We start from the raw sequence: 6000 nt of genomic DNA, 5'->3' as shown, positions 1-6000 counted from the left end.
ACTGGTCTTTCAAGTCCCAGAAAAAAAAAGAGGTGGGGACATCCATCTGTTCCTTGGTCCAGTTAGCCAGAAAGGGAGGGGAAACGGTTTCTCGTCCAAAGTAGTGCTTAGTAAATGCTGTACATACTCACCTTTGACTTTTGTCGGTGCTTGAGACCCACTTTCTGGGGGTGTTTTCTTTCCCTTTCTTGCACACCCACTTTTTGAGAGACAGATGGGGAGGTTGTCAGCAGGCTGGTGATAGAAGAAGGATGGCCCATGGACCTGTCAAGCCATGCTGCCTGCAGGATAAGGATGCTTGAGAGGAACTGCCATTAGGATAGCCTGAAGTGGCCAAGCTGTCACATCTGTTGTATTTCTATTTGAGCTAATTGCTCATGCGACTTTAATGGTTTCATGCTTTTATTTCTGCTGCTACAGCTTTTCATGCCTGTAGGGAGCCTAGAGTTTGGGTGTTAGTAAGTGAAAAAAATAAGGCCCTCATTCTCCATGGAGAAAGGCTCTTGGGCATGGTAATTTCATGCCTGGAAGGAGTCATATTTGCTGGATAAGTTTTGTAACCTAACCAAATTAGCTTTGAGAAACCATAGTTGTTAATCAGAGTGTTGAACTCTATGGTCCCTTAGTTAAAAACATCACCAACCTCCTTGCACAAAGGATGGGCGTTTGGTTTGCAAAGTAGGAGAGCAGTCTGATTTTGATGCTTGGGGCAGCAGCGATCCCTGGGTTTAAGGTTGTTCATAATAGTCTGAGCACTTAGTAGGGTCAGGCACAAAGTCACATCGGGTCAGCTGTTTTTGCAAAATGAAGCAGTGAAGTGACATTGTTCCCACCAAAAAACTTTTAAAGAGTAATAAAGGACAGTTTGGGTATTAATAGAGATTTGGATAATAATTCCAGCAAATAGTTCCAAAATACATGGAAGAGGGGGAGAAGATGAGAAGTGGCCGCAGTCTTTGATGTGTGTTTGTGGCTTGTGGGACTGCGCCCACAGCAAAAGGCTGTTTTGGAGTGTTTGTTCTGGGCTTTTACTTCTATCAGTCTTAACTCTGCCACTGAAATACGGTCTAGTTATGAAACAGGGTGGGGATGCCGGCTGCTCTCCAGTTATGAAGGAGCCACAGCCCGGAGACACAGCTGTCTCCTTTGGGTCTGCCATGGAAGGGGATGCTGGGTTTTCCAAGTCCCGTTGCTGTTCCTTGCAGGTCAACTGAGGCATGGCCACTGGAAAGCCCCGCTGGTTCACGGGGTCCTCCAGGATGGCTGGTAGATTCCCGAGCCAAGTGGTAGTGCCTCGTAAGCCGAAGCTAGCCAGAGGGACAGAGAAGCCTGCAACTGTAAGTACCTGCTGCGGCCAGGTAGGAGCTGTGTAAGGCTGGAAACTGCCCCCGCGTCCTTCCTCTACCTGCCCCTCCTGTTGTCTGGCAGCACTGTGAAGCTGGACACCACCTCCCCGTCTCTCTGCTGCCATGCTTCTGTCGGAGGTGGTGACCATGGTGCGGTAGGGGATGGACTGTGTGCTGCTTCAGGGGAAGTCCAGAGTTGTGTCTGGATGTGCCACTGGAGCCATTTAAATGAACGTACCGGGCATTGCACCGGAATAGCTGAAGCGTGAGCGTGTGCTTCTCTCCGCCCCCTTTGTGTGGGCAGTAACGTTTTGTCACCTCGGGATGCTTGCCAGCGCTGCGCTGACCATACCTGCCCTCCAGGCAGCTGGGCACGTGGTGGGCTGCTCAAACTCTGCCTGAAGGTTTCGAGAGGTATGGCTGGTCCCAGATGGAACGGGTTCCAAAACAGTTGTTCTGTCCCGTATCCCGTGTGGAGCACAGATCCAGCGCTGCAGACAGCAGCGGAGTCAGGGCAATTCCTCCTCCCCATCCTCAGACAGCCCTTTGCTGACCAGAGCTCACTTGGCTGAAGATGACCTGGTGCTGAAGCTCTGTCGAGGAGATACCTTTGCATACTTCTGTGGAGGGGTCTCGGAGGCCCAAACAGAGAAAACAAGTGCTAATTCAAAAGAGATAACTAAAACTTGGAGCCATTCCTCTCCACCTCAGTCTTGGCACAACACTGCTTTTCTGCTTTCCTGACTCACCCAGCAGTGACATCTCCACATGTGTGGTGGTTGTGAGCGTTGTGCAAGGGTGGAGTTAAGGGATTTCTGGTAACTCCTCCCAACCTTTTTCAAAGGTCACTGGCTCACTCCGGCCAAACTGGAAAGGAAACAAATGCCCGAAGAGCAAAACCCCCAACATGTCACATCAAATCACGAAGGAGAAGCTAACGGGACAAAGCTACTTGTTTGGAGCATGTGTATTGCGCTCTCTATCATTAATTTACTAATGGTAAATATTTCAACAGGTAGTTATGGGACTTCCAGGACTATCCTAGCGGCTATGATCACAAATTATTCATCGGTGGCTCTTGAAGAAGAAAAGCCTTTCTGAATAAAGGCAGTTCTGTAGCTCTTGCTGGTGTTTTGCATTTCAGCTGACTCCCTCTGCCCTCCTGAAGGAGATGTCTCTTACCACCAAGCAGAGGCTGGCCAGCACTCGGGAGATGCGGCGACCCCAGATTATCCAGATTCTAGACATGAGCGAAGCCTCCCATGGTAAGGTAGCCTTTTCTTGCCCTTTTCCTTGCTGTTTGATGTGACGTTTGAAGAGAGCGCGTGCTTGTGACAGGCTTGCCTCCAGCTTATCTAAATGCCTTGGTGACTAAGTCCTGTTGTTGTTTCAGACTGCTGCTGGTGTGGAGTTCCTTCTGCTGGGGGAAAGGTAAAACATTTTTCCCCAGTGAGATGTTGAAGTCCTGACCTGCGCTAAGCCCATATAAACAACCTCTGTTGAAGTTGGTGGCTTTTGCTGGAGATGAGCTACTGCGGCTAAAGCATGATACTGGGGGAAGGCTGGGGCGGGCCACAAGGATGCAAGCTTGCAATTTCCCACCTTCCTGCTGAAATAGCCAGCCCTTGGTTTGGTGTAGTCTCTGTCGAACACTTGGGGTCATAGGATGCCCTCAGTGGTGGCAGCGTTGGCCTTTGAGGGCTGAGGGCCTACGGTAACTACTCAAGGTGTAGCTAAAGCAATTGCATGAATGCTTTGGGTTGGAACAACGAGTGGGACCCGTACAGGGTGTTAGATTTTTCAGGCTGCCAGGTACACAGGGGAATGGCCCTGGGCAGAGGGGAGTGGGTGTGCTTTATCTGGATCAATGTTTATTTACACGTGTGTTTAAAGCTGCTTTTCTTACAGATCTGCTTAGTATAACACACGTTCCAAAGGGGTAGATGACTGAGGTAGGCTGTTGAGTGGAAAACTGCCAGCGAGAGACCTGTAGCAAATTGGTTAAGGATTGCCCTAGACAGCGCGTGAGGTTGGGAACGCCTCGGACGAGCGCACACAGAACTGGCCGTGTGCTGTGGCCGCTGGCTTCAGCACGGCCCTGACTCCTGTGGAGAAGCAGGAGACGTGCCTGTGTCTTGTGAGTGTGAAGAGTTCAGCTGGAAGGGGGGAGGCAGAGCAGGGAGGAGTTTTCTCAAAGTAACGCCTCGGCGCTGTAAGCATTTGCTGTTTCTGTATGTTTTCAGACCTGCTGCTGTAGTGGTATTAAAGAAAATGGCAATAATAGAATATAATGAAGCATCCATTTAAAGCTCGTGGGAAAAGGAGATGCCAAGTCCAGCTTTACTCAGATTGCCCAGTGATGCTGGGAAAGTACCTGGAACTTACCACCTCATCTGTCGCTTTCTTAACGGCGGTGTTCCTTTCTGGCCTGTCTTCTCTTCTTCCTGGTTTCTGGGCTGTGTGTCAAAAAAGAGATTTGAGGATGTGTTGGGCTCGGTCTCTGTGTCTCAATGTAAAGATGATCCCCAAATTGTTTCCCATGGGGTCTCCTGTAAATTCTTGGCTTTCCCTTGCTCCACGAGTGCTTACAGCTCTTGCAGTGAGTGCTCTGGAGCTGTGTGACCATGTTAGCCCAGGGCTCTGCCGGAGGTAAGTGCTGCCTTGCCTGTTGGAGAAGGAGACCTGGAGAAACACCTGCCAAAAGAGCTGCTCGCTTGAGCCTGCTCTAGTGTGGCCCAGAAACTTTTGATCTGCTCAGAACACAGGTGGGTGAGCTTCTGTTCCCCTAGCGTGAGCTGGGCAGGCGTACTCACCAAGGGACTGTCCTTCGCTGGAGGCCAGTGTTGTATTCTCTCACCGATGAGTCTTTCTCCCCGCGGCTGAAACTCTCTGCTCTCTTTTGCATCTCCAGTTCTCGGCAGTTGCCCTGGAACAGAGCTTGTTCCGGCCTTTCCCATCAGAGGTGGTATTTCAGAGCTACGTCCCCGATGAGGTCTATGAAGTGCCACTGATTCTGAGGAACGTGGACAAGGTAAGTGCTGGGATGTGGAAGTTTAACCCTGTGCTGGAACTGGAGAGCAGTGTCATCCGCGCGGTGCACAGCACAGCCAGTCGCCTGCTGCAGCACAGCGCATCCAGAATAAAACGTCTCACCGCCTTTATTTTGCAAGACGGTGGAAATCTTGCCATGCTGAGGTTTCTCCCCCTGGTTTTGGCTGTGTGTTGGTGGTACCTAGCTGAAAGGAGCTTTTCTGGTCAGCACCTTTCCCCGTGGAAGCCCTGCACGGGTGGGAATGTTGGGGGCTGTACAGTTCTTCCCTGCCCTCGTGCTTTCCCTCGAGTGTGCACCGCGTCCTGGTGGCTCCGTGGTTAATCTCAGTTTCCACAGGGCACCTCTGCCTCTGGGTGAGCTGCACAGAGAGCTGAACGGGCTGTCAGAGCTCGGGGTGGGGTCTTCTCCACTTTATGCTGGAGTAAGTTATAATTAGTGGTAACAGCGCTTCAGGAAAGGTGTTTTGAAACAGCAGTGGAAGCAGGCTGATTTAGCAGCAGCAGCGGGAGGCCTTTAGGTGCCCCTTCAGGCTCCTGCTAAGCTTAATTGGGTTCTGCTCAGGTTTTCCTGAGACAACGTGATGCTCTGCTTCCCCTTTGGAGAGCCACGGCCTGTTTGGAGTAAAGTGCCCTCAAAGGTCTCCACCTTTACTTGAAAAAAACGATCATTTTGAGACTTCCCAAGAAAGTTGAGAATGGAAAAGTTGAAAAATGTCAGCAGTTTTGTTCCACTGTCAGGAGGGAAATTGGGACCTTTTGAACTTCAGCTGGGGAAACGTTTGCTGGAATGAGGCATGTGCCAAGGGCAAGCTGGTGGGAAAAGGCAGGAGGGAGGAAAGGAGCTGAGCTCGGTGTTCTCTCCCTGCGCACTTTCATACACGCAGGGGTTTCTCTTGATACATAGCAGTAAGTGCACGGGCAGTAGAGACAGGTCAGAAAGAGGGGTGTAATTAAGGATACTCTTCTGTAATGAAGAGGAAGGGGTATGCGTGAGGGCAGGGTGGGATGGGAAGATGGAAGTGTGCACAAGAGACGGTGAAGTCGCCTCCTTTCCAAATTTCCCTGTTGGGGAGGGCAAACAGGTGGACAACAAAAAAAAGCTGTCGAGGCATATTGCAGGTGGAAGAACAGCAAGTCCAAGTATCTCCTGAGATAACAGGTTGTGACAGGGATATGGGTGAAAATGGAAGACCCTTTGGCAAGGAAGGATGCGGGTGTGCTCCCTCAGTTATTCCGGGAGAGTACTGCACCATTCCTGGTCTGGCATTTAACTTGGGAACATTGATAAGATGCAGCATGTGTGCCTGCACCCGGGGGATGCCACTGGTGTGATCTGCGCTGAATTTTGGGCAGTCTTTGCTGTAGGTATCCTCGTCCCTGATTAAAATGTGCCTCAGTCCTCACTTTCTCTCTTCCTACTCTCTGCTTCATTCCCACTGAGTCTTTGGCTTCACCTGCTCCATTATCCATGCAGCACTTCAAAATGTTTATCTTTGCCAAGTACCAGCCAACAGGCAAACAGTTAATTTGCTCTATTCATGCTTCCTCAAGTGGAAAAGATCATCTGCATTAACATTTCTGCCATTCCCAGTAAATGATAATA

At 50.4% G+C, this 6000-nt stretch overlaps 1 pseudogene; it reads left to right on the top strand.

The window, feature by feature from the left end:
- Positions 1-1207: 1207 nt before the first annotated feature.
- Positions 1208-6000, top strand: part of LOC130157029 (hydrocephalus-inducing protein homolog) — a 59488-nt pseudogene continuing 54695 nt past the window's right edge.

This window comes from Falco biarmicus, chromosome 11, assembly GCF_023638135.1.
Source record: "Falco biarmicus isolate bFalBia1 chromosome 11, bFalBia1.pri, whole genome shotgun sequence".
NCBI lineage: Eukaryota > Metazoa > Chordata > Aves > Falconiformes > Falconidae > Falco > Falco biarmicus.
This window is presented reverse-complemented; position numbering and strand designations above follow the sequence as displayed.